Raw genomic sequence first — 20,360 nt, forward strand, 5'->3', positions numbered from 1 at the left:
GGAACTGGTCTATGAGGTGGGGAAACCCTGATGGAATTAGGGCCTGCATCCCACAGTTCCGCCCCTCCCCTCAGGGTGTCTGGGATGCAGTTACTGATAGCTTGGCCGTCCAATCTGGTATAGGGGTGTGCTGAAGCTGTCAGTACTGTGGTTGACAGCTTGGCCATCCAATCTGGTACAGGGGCGTGCTGAGCTGTTATTACCACTGATCAGAGCCCATCTTTGCCGCTCTGTCATGCAGATGACAGTGTGCCAAACAAAGGATGTTTGGACCCCCATTCAGATGAATGGGTTTGCGCACTGTTCGGGTACTCGAACTGTACTTTCTTAAATGGTCGACCTAACCCGCCGGTCCTAAACATTTGAGGGTGCGCCTACCACTAGTTATAAAGATAGATGGGAGTATAGATTAAATCTTTATTTTCTGCAAATTTCATGTATTAAATTAAATTAAATTAGTGAATTTCTTTAAAAAAATTGTTAAAGTTTAAAAAGCACTCTCATCAAAATGCTTACACTATTAGTATATTGCAATTATCATATTATATAGCACTATGTACTTACAATTGCTCATTTTGCCCTTCTACCAAGCTAAGTATTTATTTTTCTATTAAGTCTATGACATCATGTGATTAAAAGCTGACTAGCTGAATCCTTCTAAGCTCTATGTACAAACAGGAGGTGAATTTTCTCTGTATGACTCATGAGTCACTCCCTGGCAGGTGAGAGGAGGGAGCAGCTGGATCAGAAGTTGGAGAAGGGGATGATAAATGCAGGAACAAAAGACTTCATCTTTCTACATACAGCAGAGAAATAGAAACCAACCCAGCAATTTTTTTAGTAAAATTATCGCCTGGTACTCCTTTTTCTCCTATTTGCCATAGAGCAGAGAAAACACAAGAATTAGCTGGGTAGAAAGGAAAAATGAGCAATTGTAAGTACACAGTGCTATATAATAGGATGATGTAGAATTGAGTGAATTTGTTTGGATTCGGTCGCCGAATCTGAATTTGCCATATTCGTTCCATATTGGTACCCTATTCATGCCAAATATATGTTTGATGATTGGTTCTGAACATAATCAGTAATTTCTACTCCCATTGACTCTATTGACGTTCGGCTATGTTCGACAAATATTGCAAAAACAATATTCGCTGTCGATTGTATTCTGACCCAAATCCGAACAAATTCGCTCAACTCTAATTGTAATATATTAAGAGGATAAAAACTTTGATGAGAATGCTACTTTCATTGAAAAATAAGAACACAATTCTAAAAATTCCTTTCACCTTTAACATTTCACCTCTCCTATACTGTACATGTGGTGTCTTCTTGTTCTGTGCTTTCTTTGGTTGGCTATTCCTTTAATCTCTTGGTTGTATCCTCCTGGTTTCTTCATAAAGGTCCATACACATTAGAGTAAAGCAAGTCAAACCCATAGACTTTGGCTAGACAGCAAGCTATTTTAAGTGCATGTGGGTGTTTCAACACTTTTGGGAAGAAAGTAGATCCAAGAATGACAGCGGAAAAAACAGGATCATTTGTTCTTATAGGAGAAATGATGGTTTCAGAGGTAACATCGATGCTTCCCACAGAGACCACTGTATGTATTTGTCAGTTGGGAAGAATAGATGTTGGCTAAGTGATTTTGCTTCATACGCTTGGTAAAATTAATGACATCATCATTCTTTGATTCAAGTTTTAAATCTGCTACAGTTCTTAATTTATATTCTGGTTCTGTTCCTGTCCTTTGCGTGGCGTATGTATTCTTACCAGGCTCTTTGGGCAGTTGACGTTAGTCGGAGATGATTTTGGGACAGTGATCTAGGCATTTTCATGCAGCAAATTTTAAACACTAAACACCTAGCAGGGTAAAGACAGAGCCACAACAAAATAGGAACACACTCCTTATTGAGCACCATCGTCAGTGTTCTTGAAATGTAAATGAATAGCTATATGATCTTCCTTTTGTCTATTCTGACTTATCCTTCCATCATTATACTATCAGTGTTCTGCATACAATTTTCTACCACCATTCCTTTACCTATTATGTACCTTCAACTTTATTGCTGTCCATACAGTAGCTGTGCCTGACACCCATCATAATTACTAAATGAGTTCTCTGGCCTCCAAAACTTTTTACAACTAATTAGAGACTTCTGCTGAGAATGCTACATTCTCAAATGGTAAACAATATGAATTTATACAGTACAGAAACATTTACGGTAAGCTCTTCCTGCGGAATTGCATAGTATAGAAACAAGTGGATTACCAATCATAACATAGATTAGTGTGCAGTATTTTCTTACTTCATTTTTGCAGCTGTTTTCCATGGTAATTTTTGCATTGAGTATAAGTAACATCCGAAATACCGTAATTTTCTGTACATGCAGAAACACGAGATAACTGGAAAAACAACATTTTATAGAATACTGTAAGAGAAATTACAATATCAAATCTGATTATTAAATCTCAAGTATTAAATCTAATTCTAAGAGCACACAGGGCCATTCTGTCTGTTTTATGAAAACCAATCCCTCAAGCTTATGTTTCTTACAAAATATAACACATAGTCTCCATGGTCAACTTCCTTATTGTTCATGACAGGGCATGCAATGTTCTGCCAAACCAGTGTTTAGCAACCTAATGCTAGGTTCAGCTATACAGTTGTCTTTAAATAGTAAGGAAGAATCCATTTCAAAATGTTTCATGGTCTGACAGATCTGAGATCTCTAATTTCAAGAGCTGAATAATATACTAAATTCTAGATCACTAAGCTTAAATGATCACTTAACAAATTATATCAGTATAGAAATTGGTGACTTATTAGCAGGATATACCAGCAATCTGCAGTAATGAGAAGTCCAACCACTGTAACCCCAGCTAAGTACTAGAACAAAGTGGGAGCGACACTAGGTTAGAGCCATTCCATTTTGTCTTGGTTTCCTCCAGGTGGCTGTGTGGATGGCTAATGACTATAATAGTTGTCCATGTAACCTTCTGATAAAGCCAGGTTGAGCCAACAGAAAAAGTGTAAAGGCACCTTCCTCAAACCACCCCTACTTCATTTTCACAAACGTAGGAGTTCTGTCAATATGCCACCAATATTAGGAATCCATCTACTGACAAAAGTCATAAAAAGACAGTCTTGGAGCTTGTTATTTTACTTAGAAGGCCCCAAAAGGCTCTTTGGTATTTAGCGACAGAATTAGAACCAGTTACTTGGTAGGGAATAGCCAGGATCACGACCAGGAGGTCATGAAGTTATGTAAGGCAAACAGGGTAGTCAGAGAGTTCAGGATAACATCCAGGAGGGTATCTGAAGATTACACAGCAGATTAAATGTGAAATAAACCTAGGTCAGATACCAAGGTCAAATAATTAAATACACCAGGATAATATTACAATAAAACACCAGGCAAATGATCCCATTAAAACCATCTAGCAATTGATCTGCTGACCAGCCCCAGTTACTTGATAGACAGCAGATTCATAATTTGCACATTTAACTATAGTAACCTTATTGGCTGCACACCACACATGCTATCCAGAAGGACATAAGTGAACTTCCTCCCCCGAGGAGTTGTCACCTGAGTGTGATGGGCAGTGAACAGACTGCCCAGCACAGATCAATCCAACCCCTCAACTATTAGTGCCTCCCAGAGGAACAAAGCAACAGCATCTGACGGCAATGGTGGTCAGCGCAGGTGCATGAAAGTCTATGAAAAAACAATTCACGTACAGTTAACCTGTCACCTGAAAAAAATGCTTTTAGCATGTAAATGTGAGATTAATCTGCAGGTTAATACTGCTGTGAACCTGCCCGGCGCCGGTACTTGGACCCACGCTGCCAGGAAGAAATTAATTTTATTAACCCAAGGCAGTGTTCCAGGTTCAGTCACGGCGGCGGCTCCGCTGCGGGCTTGATTACCGCTTTGTGTATAAAGAGCAGCAGCTGTAACTGCAGAAGCGGAAATGACTGATAGCATTAGTATTAGGGATGGATGTTACACAGTGCCGGGGCAATATACACAGAGCGGTGACAGAACCCGCAGCGGTGAAGCCCCCGTGACTGAAAACAAACACTGCCAGGAGTGTCCTGCCTCGCCCCATGCAGGTCATAGCGCTATTAACCTGCAGATTAGCCACATAGCTACAGATTAAGAGCAGTTTTTCATGATACTTTGGACAATTTTATAGTCGCTTTGCAAACTTAGAAATGTACATTTTTGCAGGAACCTATTATTATTGAACTTCATCAGATTTTGATAGATGTTCACATCTTCATTTTGGTTTAAGAGCAAAGATTACATCTACTGATATCAAGGATAGCCTCTAAATCAGTTTTTGGAGAAATAACACAGGATTTAATATAAACAATATTCATGTATTCAAGAAAAAATGCATGATTGGACTGCTCAATAAGTTCTAAGATTTCGCAATGTAATTGTAAATCTGCCAAGGTAGTTTCATATACGTTATATAAGTCCAATATGAATACCTGCCAAAACTGATCCACATATGTTTGTAGTTTCATTATTAGATAAAGGGCACCAGATAGTCACGCACAAATAAATGTCACATGGCTTACGTCTGCATATGATACATTCAACACAAGTAGATAAAAAGAGAAAACCCAAACATGCAAGAAATTGTGAGTGCATAATGTTTCCTCTCTTAAATTCCCTCCAAGACCTTGAACCTCAATTATAAGAGGTCAGTTTAAAGTGCAAATTTATTTGACCATATTTGTAAAGACATGAAACCATTAAAAGGGGACATGTCTTTAGAAATTTATTATTGTCTAATTCAAGATTTTAGATTTTATGTGCAGCATAAAAAGGTGATTTTTTTTTAATCTTCCATATTACTGTATCTAGTATATATAAAAGTTTAAAAATGAATAAAAAAATACAAAAAGAGCAACAAGAAGTTAAAGTTTTGCAACTGTTTCACGGGTCACATTTAGCAATCGTAGGCTACGCAATACTGCTGGCTGTTGTCGTAAAAACTTTCTGTGCATGTCCTTAAGTAGTGACATCTTTAATTCGGATTAATCTTTTATTTGTCAAGAATGGGAGAATTTTAAAACAAAAATTGGTTAAATTTGTTAACCTCCCAGTCTTCCCAGTCAGTCTGTGTCTCATTCCCCTCCTGTCAGTCTATCAGTGTCTTATAGTGCCAGTCTCGTCTTATTATCCTTGCTTCCGTGTCTTTTCCTAATCAGTCTGTCTGCTTCCCAATCCCATCCTAGTGTACCGTACTCCTGTCGCTCCTGCCGTTAATACCTACATCCAGGGCCGGCGTTAGGGGCAGGCAGACTAGGCAGCTGCCTGGGGCCCCCGCTGCCCTAGGGGCCCCCAGCCAGGGGCAGACATACTGTTGATGGCACTGCTCCAGGGCCCAGAGGTGGAGGGTGGCCCCTGCAGGAAGGCTCGGTATCATGCAGGGTCGGGCCCCTCTCACTCCCTCCTGTAATCATGGAACACCGAGTGCCGGGGAGAGAGCGGGGCGCGAAGTGCAGGAGATCAAAAAGGGGGCGTGTCATGCAGGGAGAGACGCTGGCCAATGAACGCTTTCCTTACCTCACAGTGACCAGACTGAGGAGAGCGCTCACTGGCTGCCGTCTGTCCCCCTGCATGGAGCGTCCCAATCGTGAGTACTCGCCTACAGTCAGGGGCCCCGGCTGCACAGCAAATAGAGACATCAGTGGAGGAAGAGCAGGACTTCTTCTGCTCCCTCCACTGTTCTGTTCAGAGCAGGCTGCAGCGTCTCCTCACAGAGAAGAGATGGGGGAGGAGGCTCACTGCACGGGACAGCACCAGGGGGCTGATATCAGTCCTGTCTGCTCTGTGCCCCATCCCCCACAGTGGGGTCTGCAGCCCTCTCCAGCTGAACTGACCTGCAGGGCTCATCTGATCACCTATAGAAGATTAGTATGTATGTATATGCTTGTATATGTACAGTATGTGTGCATCTGTGTGTATCTATGTGTATTTTTCTGTGTGTGTATCTGTATGTATGTACGGTATATGTGTGCATGTATGGTATATTGGTATATTTGTATGGCTGTGTGTGTATGCATGTACAGTATGTGTGTATCTGTGTATGTGCAATAAGTTTGTATGGATATATGGTATATATGTATGTTTATGTGCATGTACATACAGTATATGTGTATGTATATGTGTGTACGGTATGTGTATATACTGTATGTGTGTATGTACGGTACGTGTATGTGTATCTGTATGTTCGGTATATGTGTGTGTATGCATGTACGGTATATGTATGTATGTACGGTATGTGCATTTGGGTGTATTTTATATGTATGTACGGTATGTGTTTACTATATGTATATAACTATCTGTGTATGTACGGTATATGTGTGTGTATCTGTGTGTATGTACGGTATATGTGTGTACGGCATTTGTGTGAATGTACGGTATATGCATGTGTGTATGTACGGTATGTGTATGTATGATGGTATATGTATGTGTATCTGTATGTATAATATATGTATGTGTTTGCATATACTGTATTTGTATGTGTATCTGTGTGTACGTACGGTGTATGTATGTGTATTTGTGTGTATGTATGGTATATGTATGTACGGTATGTGTATACTATATGTGTATATAACTGTATGTGTGTATGCATGTAAGGTGTATGTCTGTGTATGTATGTACGGTATGTGTATCTGTGTGTATGTACGGTGTATGTGTGTATGTATATGGTATAGTTGTATGGCTGTGTGTGTATGCATGTACAGTATGTGTATCTGTGTATGTGCAATAAATTTGTATGGATATATGGTATATATGTATGTTTATGTGCATGTACATACAGTATATGTGTATGTATATGTGTGTACGGTATGTGTATATACTGTATGTGTGTATGTACGGTACGTGTATGTGTATCTGTATGTTCGGTATATGTGTGTGTATGCATGTAGGGTATATGTATGTATGTACGGTATGTGCATTTAGGTGTGTGTATTTTATATGTATGTACGGTATGTGTGTACTATATGTATATAACTGTATCTGTGTATGTACGGTATATGTGTGTACGGCATTTGTGGGAATGTACGGTATATGCATGTGTGTATGTACGGTATCTGTATGTATGATGGTATATGTATGTGTATCTGTTTGTATGTATGATATATGTATGTGTTTGCATATACTGTATTTGTATGTGTATCTGTGTGTACGTACGGTGTATGTATGTGTATTTGTGTGTATGTATGGTATATGTATGTACGGTATGTGTATACTATATGTGTATATAACTGTATGTGTGTATGCATGTAAGGTGTATGTCTGTGTATGTATGTACGGTATGTGTATCTGTGTGTATGTATGGTGTATGTATGTACAGTATATGCCAGAACAAAAATCATTGTTCTCATCAGCACATCGCCCAGTTAAAACTGCAGATATTCTGCTAAGATGATACTGTATGGGGACAGATTGATTTACTAGTGATCATTCTGTCCCCAGCCAGTGTAAAGAGGCTGGAAACAAGTGGCGAATGACTTCAATATTGTTGATCACGCTCGTTTAGTGGCCTGAAATCAGCGCATGTAGCTACAACCGAAATGTTTCTGTTGGTGCAATATGTTAGCATTTGGGGCCCCATTTTAAACTTTTGCCTAGGGCCCCACTTTGCCTAAAACCGGCCCTGCCTACATCTCTGTCCAGCCCGTATTCCTGTACTCCAGCCGTGTTACTCCCACTTCTGTAAATCTCCTTTAGGTACTAGCTGCCACGGCAGTAGTCTCCCTTGGGCCTGCCCCTAACACTCCCTGTATAGGGGTGGTCCACCGGGTCTACTCGCTCTGGGAAGGTTCGCTGTCGCAGTCCAGCGGGTCCACCTTTGGGGTTCCTCTAGAGTTATCACAGTACCAACAGGCCATGGACCCCGCTGGTACCTCTGCTACCACCCAAAAGGAATTAGGGCTTCTTCGTGAGAATCAAACCAGGATCATGGCCTTTCTAAAAACCATGGAGTCCCGCTTATCGGCGTTACGGCCCACCCGGGGAACGTGTCCCAGCTGGCCAGTCTCCAGCAGGAGCTCGCCCAGCAAAGCGACACCCAGGGTCACATTCTTAACTACATGGATTCGGTGGATAACCGTCTTCTCTCCCTACAGTCTGCCGCCTCTGCCCCTGTCCCGGCTCCCACTCCGCATCCACCGCCTCATCTGGCTAAACCTCCACGGTATAGTGGAGACCCTAAATTATGCCGGGGTTTTGTGGCTTTTGTTGTGTCCCACTTGGAGGGGGAGGCTTTGGCCTGGGTGAATCCACTCTGGGAGTGGGATGATCCTCTGGTTTCCCAACTCTCCACTTTTTTGGAGACTTTCCGGAAGGTGTTCGATGAACTCGGATGCCTGGCCTCTACTACTGAGTCCCTTTTTAATCTTCATCAAGGTACTCTTTCTGTCAGTCAGTACGCCATTCGGTTTCGTACTTTATCCTCAGAGCTGGGGTGGAACAATGAGGCTCTGGTGGGAGCTTTTTGGTGCCGCCTGTCTTCCCAAATCAAGGATGAGTTGGCGGGTCGAGACACACCGACCTCCTTGGAGGACCTCATATCTCTAGCAACTCGCATTGATTTACGTTTCCAGGAATGTCTCCGCGAAGCTGCTAGAGAGAAAATACCTCTCCGTCTATCTTCGGCCACTCACAGTCCTCCTCGTTTGCGACTTGCTTCTTCATCTCTGGTTTCGGCACCAGAACCCATGCAAGTGGATCGTCTCAGGCCAGCAGAACAATGCCGCAAAGAAAGAATCGCACAAGGTCTCTGCTTTTACTGTGGCAGCGCTTCCCATCTCCTGCGTTCTTGTCCGGTGAGGCCGGGAAACGCCTCCACCTAGGCCAGGTAAGAGAGGCCTCCCTAGGTATCACTGATTCCTCACTACCTTTAACTCTTTTTGTTTTAGTGAATTTAGGTGCTAGTCGTTTTTCTGAGGTGGCTTATATAGATTCTGGTGCAGCAGGAAACTTTATCCAGTTAGAGGCAGTCAGGAGACGTGGCATTCCTGTCAGATCCCTACAGACTCCTAGGCGGATAGCTTCGGTCGATGGTAGGCCTTTGCAGGAGACCGTTACCCTGATCACTGAGGAGGTGGAGTTGCAAATCAGAGCCCTGCATCGGGAGAATTGCCTTCTACGTGCAGCCCTCGTTGTCTCATACATTCCTTTTGGGTCTTCCCTGGTTAAGAACTCATGAACCCATCCTGGATTGGATATCTGATGATGTTTTACGTTGGGGTCATGCCTGTCAGACCAGGTGCCTGCTTTCCGTTCAACTGCTGAGGATTCCTCCATCTACCTTGGTACCTGCAGACTTGCCTTCGGCCTACTGGTCCTTCGCGGACGTCTTTGACAAGAAGGAGGCGGAGAACCTGCCCCTGCATCGTACATATGATTGCCCTATCGACAGTGGCGTAACTACAAAGTTATGGGCCCCGGTGCGAACTTCCAAATGGGCCCCCCCACACCATAAAATTCAATGTAACCCCCATAGAATACAATGCAGCCCCCCTCATAGTATAATGCAGCCCCTCCATACAGGGGCAGTGAGAAAGACACGAGCAAATGGTGATGAGGGGGCAGGGGAGAGGGCACAAGGGGGCAAGGAAGACAGGCACAGGGGGCACATGGGGGCTAGGAGGCAGGGGAGAAGGTTAGTGGGCAAGGGAGACTGATACAAGGGGACTAGTGGGCAATGAAGACTGACACAAGGGGACACACGGGGACAAGGGACAAGCACAAGGGGACAAGGGAGACAGGCACAAGGGGACACACAGGGACTAGTGGGCAAGAGACTGACACAAGGGGACAAGGGATACAAGCACAAGGGGACGCACAGGGACAAGTGGGAAAGGGAGACTGACACACAGGGACTAGTGGGCAAAGGAGACTGACACAAGCACAAGGGGACATAGGAGACAGGCACATGGGGACACACAGGGACTAATGGGCAAGGGAGACTGGCACATGGGGACACAAGCATAAGGGAGACAGGCTCAAGGGGACACACGGCCCCCTGACCTGCCAGAGCCGCTTGCAGCTGCGACCGTGGTAGTTACGCTTCTGCCTCACACACACACATACTACAGATATCACACACACATCATACTACAGATATCACACACACATCAGTTATCACACACACACTACAGATATCACACACACACACACTACAGATATCACACTCACACACACACATCAGTTATCACACACACTACAGATATCACACACACACACACATACTACAGATATCACACACACACACACACACACACTACAGATATCACACACACTATAGATATCACACACACATCATACTACAGATATCACACACACACATCAGTTATCACACACACACACTACAGATATCACACACACACACACACACACACTACAGATATCACACATACACTACAGATATCACACACACACACATCATATTACAGATATCACACACATACTAGTTATCACTCACACACACATACTACAGATATCACACACACACTACAGATATCACACACACACACATCATACTACAGATATCACACACACACTACAGATATCACACACACACATCATAATACAGATATCACACACATACTAGTTATCACGCACACACTACAGATATCACACACACACACACAGACATACTACAGATATCACACACACACTACAGATATCACACACACACACACACACACACACACATCATACTACAGATATCACACACACATACTACAGTTATCACACACATACTACAGATATCACACACACACACACACACACCCACACCAGAGATACCAGCTCATATACACAACTCACAATCTCCTCTCTGGTACAGGGGTGGCTGATGTAAACCGGCTGCAGCTCCTCAGCTTCTCCTGACTAAAGCGGCTCTGTCCCGCACCTCCCCCCCTGCTCTCGCCTTTCTGTCCCGGGGTTATTTTGGCTTTCTCTTAAATACGATCTCATTCAGACGTACATGAGATGTATGAGGGGGGAAAAATATAGACTGAGAAGCTGTCTCATCGTGATGACTGGAGCTGCTTCCTGTCTCTCACGTGCCCCGGCTGCCCCCTTCCCCTAGATACGCCTCTGACTGTTGCCGTGCAGGAGGAATCTCCTGCACTGCAACATGGTGTTGGGTGCCAGCACAGCCCGCACAGTGGTCTATCCAGCACAGCCCGCACAGTGGTCTATCCAGCACAGCCCGCACAGTGGTCTATCCAGCACAGCCCGCACAGTGGTCTATCCAGCACAGCCCGCACAGTGGTCTATCCAGCACAGCCCGCACAGTGGTCTATCCAGCACAGCCCGCACAGTGGTCTATCCAGCACAGCCAGCACAGTGGTCTATCCAGCACAGCCCGCACAGTGGTCTATCCAGCACAGCCCGCAGTGGTCTATCCAGCACAGCCCGCACAGTGGTCTATCCAGCACAGCCCGCACAGTGGTCTATCCAGCACAGCCCGCACAGTGGTCTATCCAGCACAGCTCGCACAGTGGTATATCCAGCACAGCCCGCTCAGTGGTATATCCAGCACAGCCCGCTCAGTGGTATATCCAGCACAGCCCGCACAGTGGTATATCCAGCACAGCCCGCACAGTGGTATATCCAGCAGAGCCCGCACAGTGGTATATCCAGCACAGCCCGCACAGTGGTATATCCAGCACAACCCGCACAGTGGTATATACAGCACAGCCCGCACAGTGGTATATACAGCACAACCCGCACAGTGGTATATACAGCACAGCCCGCATCTCTCGCCCCCCCGAGAATGCCCCCACTGTCCAGTAAAAAAAAAAAACACTCTCCTTACCTTTCCTCTTGCCAGCGTTGCTTCCTGCTCTGGTCTCAGGCTCGGCTGCAGTCTGCCCGGGACGTCATCGCGCACCCGCAGTGTCAGAGGCAGAGCGGGGAATGATGGGAGAGGGAGGATCTGTGGACGCTCTCTCCCCCGTCATTGCATTCAACTGTACCGGTGTCATAGACGCCGGTATAGTTGAATGCGACGGCAGGGGGGGTGAGTCGGCGGTGGCGGGGGGAGGCATATCGAGCGGCCCATGACTGGCACCGGCTCTTCTGGCATTTGCCAGAAGTGCCCAATGGCCAGTCCGGCCCTGCTCTGACCTGCCGGCCCCGGGCCCCTGACTTGCCGGGCCCGGTCGCAATGGCGACCGCTGCAACCGCGGTAGTTACGCCCCTGTCCATACTGTACAATGGCCACACATAGTGCTCCATACTGTACAATGGCCACACATAGTGCTCTATACTGTACAATGGCCACACATGATGCTCCATATTGTACAATGGCCACACATGATATTGCCTGCAGTATAATGGCCACACATAGTTACTCCTACACACGCGGCTGAGCTGCGTACACATTGCACATGCGGCTCCCCTCCGTACACCTCGTACACACCCGGCTCTGCTCCGTACACCTTGCACACACGGCTCCGCTCCGTATACCTCGTACACACATGGCTCCGCTCCGTACATCTCGTACACACACGGCTACGCTCCGTACACCTCATACACACACGGCTACGCTCCGTACACCTTGTACACACACGGCTACGCTCCGTACACCTTGCACACACGGCTCCGCTCTGTACACCTCATACACACGCGGCTCCGGTCCGTACACATCGTACACACCCGGCTCCGGTCCGTACACATCGTACACACCCGGCTCCGCTCCATATACCTCATACACACATGGCTCCGCTCCGTACACCTCATACACACCTAGCTCCGCTCCGTACACCTCGTACACACCCGGCGCCGCTCCGTACACCTCGTACACACACGGCTCTGCTCCATATACCTCATACACACCCGGCTCCGCTCCGTACACCTCATACACACACGGCTCTGCTCCATATACCTCGTACACACACGGCTCTGCTCCGTACACCTCATACACACGCGGCTCTGGTCCGTACACCTCGTACACACCCGGCTCCGCTCCGTACACCTCGTACACACCCGGCTCCGCTCCGTACACCTCGTACACACGGCTCCACTCCGTACACCTCGTACACACACGGCTCTGCTCCATATACCTCATACACACCCGGCTCCGCTCCGTACACCTCATACACACACGGCTCTGCTCCATATACCTCATACACACACGGCTCCGCTCCGTACACCTCATACACACGCGGCTCTGGTCCGTACACCTCGTACACACCCGGCTCCGCACCATACACCTCATACACACCCAGCTCCGCTCCGTACACCTCATACACACCCAGCTCCACTCCGTACACCTCGTACACACCCGGCTCCGCTCCGTACACCTCGTACACACCCGGCTCCGCTCCGTACACCTCGTACACACCCGGCTCCGCTCCGTACACCTCATACACACCCAGATCCACCTTGTACACCTCATACACACATGGCTCTGCACCATACACCTCATACACACACGGCTCTGCTCCATACACCGCATACACACCCTGCTCCGCTCCGTACACCTCATACACACCCAGTTCCGCTCCGTACACCTCGTACACACCCAGCTTTGCTCCGTAAACCTCGTACACACCCGGCTCCGCTCCGTACACCTCATACACACCCAGCTCCACCTTGTACACCTCATACACACACGGCTCCGCTCCGTACACCTCATACACACACGGCTCCGCTCTGTACACCTCATACACATACTCCTCTGCTACATCCACACAAACCCCTCCTGACCTCACACAAAAGCTTACCATCCTCCAGCACAATGACAACCAGCAATGCACTACTGTCCTGCACTACACGGAAGCCCTTGATCATGTGACTCCAACTCCTCCCCTCCTGTAACCTCATCACAGGTCCTGTGCGCACAGAGCAGCTGCTGCCATAGTTGTGGTGTGCGGCTCTCTGCGGTGGAGGGGCTCTGCTGCGGGACAATTGCAGTCCCACCCGTGATCGCGCATGCACTGAGAGAGTGCACGCGCACCAGGGCCTGTAATGAAGATTTATTTAAAGGGCCGGAGGCCCATTTTGTAGCTCAGAGTTCTTAGGGGCCCACCCAGTCTGCTGGACTGGGCGGGCCCCTAAGCACTGCGGGCCCCGTCGCAATTGCGACCCCTGCGACCGCGGTAGTTACGCCCCTGCCTATCGACCTTGTTCCAGGTATGACTCCGCCCAGGGGTCGAATTTATTCGCTGAATCCTCTAGAATCTCAAGCCATGACTTAGTATGTTCAGGAGAATCTTGCTAGAGGTATTATCCAGAAGTCTTCTTCACCCGCGGGTGCGGGTTTCTTTTTTGTCAAGGATGGTTCTCTTCGTTCCTGCATCGACTACCGGGGTCTCAATAATATCACAATTAAGAACAAGTACCCACTTCCTCTTATTCCAGAGCTATTCGACCGTCTACGGGGAGCACGTATCTTCACCAAACTGGACCTCCGTGGAGCATACAATCTAGTCCGTATTCGCTCCGGGGACGAGTGGAAGACTGCCTTTAACACCAGGGACGGGCACTATGAGTATTTAGTCATGCCCTTTGGATTGTGCAATGCTCCTGCAATATTCCAGGAGTTTGTTAATGATGTTTTTAGAGACCTCCTGTACTCTTGTGTGGTGGTATACTTGGACGATATCCTTATCTTCTCTCCGGATCTGTCCACCCATAGAAAGCATGTCCGTCTGGTTCTACTGCATCTGAAGGAGAATCGTCTTTATGCCAAGATTGAGAAGTGCATCTTTGAACAGTCGTCTCTTCCTTTCCTGGGTTACATTATCACTGACTCTGGTCTACGCATGGATCTGGAGAAGGTGTCTGCTGTGCTCAACTGGCCATGTCCTAACGGTGTCAAAGCTATCCAGCGATTCCTCGGTTTCGCAAATTACTACCGGCAGTTCATCCCTCACTTTTTCTCTCTGGCCGGACCTATCTTCTCTCTGATACGCAAGGGAGCCAACCCTTACTGCTGGTCATCTGAGGCCAAAGACGCATTCTTGTCTCTGAAACAAGCCTTCGCCTCTGCTCCCGTACTTCATCATCCTGAGGTAAACAAACCTTTTGTCCTTGAGGTAGATGAATCTGCTGTTGGAGCTGGAGCAGTACTTTCGCAGAGGTCCTCTTCCGGGAGGCTTGTCACCTGCGGTTTCTTTTCCAAGACATTCTCCACCTCGGAACGGAACTATTCCATTGGCGACAAGGAGCTGTTGGCCATCAAATTGGTATTAGAGTGGAGATACCTTTTGGAGGGAGCAGTTCACCCTTTTAAGGTCTTCACGGACCATAAAAACCTGGCGTATATCCGTTCGGCCCAGAGACTTAGTCCTCGGCAAGCTAGATGGTCTCTGTTCTTTGCCCGTTTAAATTTTGAGCTGCATTTTTGTACCGGCAATAAGAACCTCAAGGCCAACGCATTGTCCAGTTCTTTTTTGTCTACTGACTCGGAGGAGGAACCCTCACATATCCTGGATCTTTCCAAGGTCATTATGGTAGCACCTGTCAGTCTCTCTTCTTTACCTCCAGGTAAAACCTTGGTTTCAGTGCACAACAGGAGACTAATCCTGTGCTGGGGACATGCCTCCAAGTTGGCAGGTCATGTCAGCTTCAAGAAGACTCTCTCACTCGTCTCTCGCTTCTACTGGTGGCCAACCCTTCTACAAGATATCCAAAGTTTTATAGCCTCCTGTCCGTCTTGTGCCAAGAACAAGATTCCTAGACAGCTACCCTCCGGTCTGCTTCATCTGCTTCCTGTTCCATCCACTCCGTGGCAACACATTGCAATGGACTTTATTACTGATCGGCCTCTATCTTCTGGTTGCACTGTTATCCTCGTCGTCGTTGACAGGTTCTCTAAGATGGCTCATTTCATATCTCTTTCTGGTTTACCCTCAGCACCTGAATTGGTGAAAGTTTTTATCAACCATATTTTTCGTATTCACGGTCTTCCTCAACATATCGTTTCGAACAGAGGAGTTCAGTTCACCTCTCAGTTTAGGAGAGCTCTCTGTAAGTTTATGGACATCACGTTTGATTTTTCTTCTGCCTACCACCCTCAAACCAATGGCCAAGTGGAGCGTACCAATCTGTTGTGAACTCTATTTCTGGGCTCCCTCTTGTGGTCACAAGTGGTACTGTGTGAGTGCTGTCTTTCTGCAGGTTTGTGACTGGCATCAGCTGTCTCGTTATCTGTGGGCTGGTTTTTTTATTTAAGCTCACTTGGACTCTCAGTCTATGCCTGCTGTCAATGTATTCAGTGCTATTCTGATTCCTTCTGACTACCTTGCTCCCAGTCTCTTCAAGAGAAGCTAAGTTTCCGTTTTGTTCATTTTTTGATCATCAGTGTTCTATTTGTTTCTTGTCCAGCTTGCTAATATGTGATTTCCCAGCTTGCTGGTAGCTCTAGGGGGCTGAGTTTCTCCCCCCACACCGTTAGTTGGTGTGGGGGTTCTTGAATTCTCAGCGTGGATATTTTGGTAGGGTTTTTCGCTGACCGCACAGTTCGCTATCTGTCTTCTGCTATCTAGTATTAGCGGGCCTCATTTGCTGAATCTGTTTTCATTCCTACGTGTGTCTTTTCTCCTTACCTCACCGTTATTATTTGTTCGGGGCTTCCTATATCTTTGGGGTTATTTCTCTTGAGGCAAGTGAGGTCTTGCTTTCTCTTTAGGGGTAGTCAGTTTCTCAGGCTGCGTCGAGACCTCCAGGATTTTAGGCACGTTCACCGGCTACCTTTAGTGTGTTTGGATAGGATCAGGTTTTGCGGTCAGTCCAGTTACCATCTCCCTAGAGCTCGTGTCTATGTTTAGTTACTTAGCTAGTATTTCCTGTGATCCCCAGCCACTGGGATCATAACAGTACAGCAGGCCACAAAAGTGTTTAATGCATCGCATGAAGTGGGATAAAAGAAGTCCTGAGTACAATTTTTTTTTTTTTTCCTCCTTTGCTGCAGTCTGTCTAGCTTCTCTCATCCCCTTAATCTCTGGGTGGTTTTGAGCTCAGCTGCAGACATGGATATTCTGAGTCTGACTTCTAGTGTGGATCATCTTGCTGCAAAGGTGCAAAATATTCAGGATTTTGTTGTTCATAGCCCTATGTCTGAGCCAAAGATACCTATTCCTGAGTTGTTTTCTGGAGATAGATCTAGGTTTCTGAATTTTAGGAATAATTGTAAATTGTTTCTATCTTTGAGACCTCGTTCCTCTGGTGATTCCGCTCAGAAAGTTAAAATTGTTATCTCCTTGTTACGCGGCGACCCTCAAGATTGGGCTTTCTCTCTGGCGCCAGGAGATCCTGCATTGCTGAATGTGGATGCGTTTTTTCTGGCGCTTGGACTGCTTTATGAGGAACCTAATCTTGAGAACCAGGCAGAAAAGGCTTTGCTGGCTATCTCTCAAGGTCAGGATGAAGCTGAGGTGTACTGTCAAAAATTTCGGAAATGGTCAGTGCTTACTCAATGGAATGAGTGTGCCCTGGCTGCAAATTTCAGAGAGGGTCTTTCTGAAACCATTAAGAATGTTATGGTGGGGTTCCCCACGCCTGCAAGTCTGAGTGATTCAATGGCTTTGGCCATTCAGATTGATCGGCATTTGCGGGAGCGCAAATCTGCGCATCCTCTGGCGGTGTTCTCTGAACAGAGACCTGAGTCAATGCAATGTGACAGAATTCTGACTAGAATTGAGCGACAAAGTCATAGACGTCAAAATGGGTTGTGCTTTTACTGTGGTGATTCTACTCATGTTATCTCAGCATGCTCTAAGCGCTTAAAAAAATCGCTAAACCTGTCACCATTGGTACTATACAGCCTAAGTTCATTTTGTCTGTTACTTTAATCTGTTCTTTGTCATCCTACTCTGTTATGGCTTTTGTGGATTCAGGTGCTGCCCTGAATCTTATGGATTTGTCGTTTGCCAAGCGCTGTGGTTTTGTTCTGGAGCCTTTGGAATTTCCTATTCCACTTAGGGGAATAGATGCTACGCCATTGGCTGAGAATAAGCCTCAGTATTGGACTCAAGTGACCATGTGCATGACTCCTGTACATCAGGAGGTGATTCGCTTTCTTGTGCTGCATAATTTGCATGATGTTGTAGTTTTGGGTCTGCCATGGCTGCAGGCCCATAATCCAGTTCTGGATTGGAAAGCTATGTCTGTGTCAAGTTCGGGTTGTCAGGAGATTCATGGCGATGTCCCTTTGGTGTCAATTGCTTCTTCCACTCCTTCTGAGGTCCCTGAGTTTTTGTCGGACTACCAGGATGTATTTGATGAGCCCAGATCCGGTGCCCTGCCTCCTCATAGGGATTGTGATTGTGCTATAAATTTGATTCCTGGAAGTAAGTTCCCTAAGGGACGACTTTTTAATTTGTCTATACCAGAACATGCCGCGATGCGGAGTTATATAAAGGAGTCTTTGGCAAAGGGACATATTCGCCCATCCTCCTCCCCTCTTGGTGCAGGATTCTTTTTTGTGGCCAAGAAGGATGGTTCTCTGAGACCTTGTATAGATTATCGTCTTCTAAATAAAATCACAGTCAAATTTCAGTATCCTTTGCCATTATTGTCTGATCTGTTTTCTCGGATTAAGGGATCCAGTTGGTTCACCAAGATAGATCTTCGTGGTGCGTATAACCTTGTGCATATCAAGCAGGGGGACGAATGGAAAACAGCATTTAATACGCCCGAAGGCCATTTTGAGTACTTGGTGATGCCTTTTGGACTCTCTAATGCTCCTTCTGTGTTTCAGTCCTTTATGCATGACATTTTCCGAGAATATCTGGATAAATTTATGATTGTGTATCTGGATGACATTTTGGTCTTTTCTAATGATTGGGAGTCCCATGTGAAGCAGGTCAGGATGGTGTTTCAGGTCCTGCGTGCTAATGCTTTATTTGTGAAGGGCTCAAAATGTCTCTTCGGAGTACAGAAGGTTTCCTTTTTGGGTTTTATTTTTTCTCCTTCTACTATTGAGATGGACCCAGTCAAGGTCCAGGCTATTCATGACTGGACTCAGCCTACATCTGTTAAGAGTCTTCAGAAGTTCTTGGGTTTTGCTAATTTTTACCGTCGCTTCATCGCTAATTTTTCTGGCGTGGTTAAGCCCTTGACGGATTTGACCAAGAAAGGTTCTGATGTGACTAATTGGTCTCCTGCGGCAGTGGAAGCCTTTCGGGAGCTGAAGCGCCGGTTTTCTTCAGCTCCAGTCTTATGTCAGCCTGATGTCTCTCTTCCTTTCCAGGTCGAGGTGGATGCTTCTGAGATTGGAGCAGGGGCTGTTTTGTCGCAGAGAAGCTCTGATGGCTCTGTGATGAAGCCTTGTGCCTTCTTTTCAAGAAAGTTTTCACCTGCCGAGCGGAATTATGATGTTGGTAATCGGGAGTTGTTGGCTATGAAGTGGGCATTTGAGGAGTGGCGACATTGGCTCGAGGGAGCTAGGCATCGTGTGGTGGTCTTGACTGATCACAAAAATCTGATTTATCTCGAGTCTGCCAAGCGCCTGAATCCTAGACAGGCTCGTTGGTCGTTGTTTTTCTCCCGTTTCGATTTCGTGGTCTTGTACCTGCCTGGTTCGAAGAACGTGAAGGCTAATGCCCTTTCTAGGAGTTTTGTGCCTGACTCTCCGGGAGTTTCAGAGCCGGCTGGTATCCTCAAAGAGGGAGTGATTTTGTCTGCCATTTCCCCAGATTTGCGACGAGTGCTGCAGAAATTTCAGGCTGATAGACCTGACCGTTGCCCACCAGAGAGACTGTTTGTCCCAGATAGATGGACCAGCAGAGTTATTTCCGAGGTTCATTCTTCGGTGTTGGCAGGTCATCCTGGGATTTTTGGTACCAGAGATTTGGTGGCTAGGTCCTTCTGGTGGCCTTCCTTGTCGCGGGATGTGCGTTCCTTTGTGCAGTCCTGTGGGATTTGTGCTCGGGCTAAGCCTTGCTGTTCTCGTGCCAGCGGTTTGCTTTTGCCTTTGCCTGTCCCGAAGAGGCCTTGGACGCACATTTCCATGGATTTTATTTCAGGTCTTCCAGTATCTCAGAGAATGTCTGTCATCTGGGTGGTGTGTGATCGTTTTTCCAAAATGGTCCATTTGGTGCCCTTGCCTAAGTTGCCTTCCACCTCCGATTTGGTTCCTTTATTTTTTCAGAATGTGGTTCGCTTGCACGGCATCCCTGAAAATATTGTGTCTGACAGAGGATCCCAGTTTGTGTCCAGATTTTGGCTGATTTTTTGTGCTAAGATGAGCATTGATTTGTCTTTTTCGTCGGCCTTCCATCCTCAGACGAATGGCCAAACCGAGCGAACTAATCAGACGTTGGAAACTTATTTAGGATGTTTTGTTTCTGCTGATCAGGATGATTG

At 46.4% G+C, this 20,360-nt stretch overlaps 1 long non-coding RNA gene across 2 annotated transcripts in view; it reads left to right on the plus strand.

Annotated features, from left to right (window-relative positions):
* Nucleotides 1-765: 765 nt before the first annotated feature.
* LOC143818534 (uncharacterized) overlaps nucleotides 766-20,360 on the plus strand; it is a 173,955-nt gene continuing 154,360 nt past the window's right edge. For both annotated transcript variants that reach the window (XR_013224592.1, XR_013224591.1), the window contains exon 1: nucleotides 766-934. This is a non-coding gene — a long non-coding RNA (uncharacterized LOC143818534). The remainder of the gene's footprint in view (nucleotides 935-20,360) is intronic.

This window comes from Ranitomeya variabilis, chromosome 3, assembly GCF_051348905.1.
Source record: "Ranitomeya variabilis isolate aRanVar5 chromosome 3, aRanVar5.hap1, whole genome shotgun sequence".
Lineage (NCBI taxonomy): Eukaryota > Metazoa > Chordata > Amphibia > Anura > Dendrobatidae > Ranitomeya > Ranitomeya variabilis.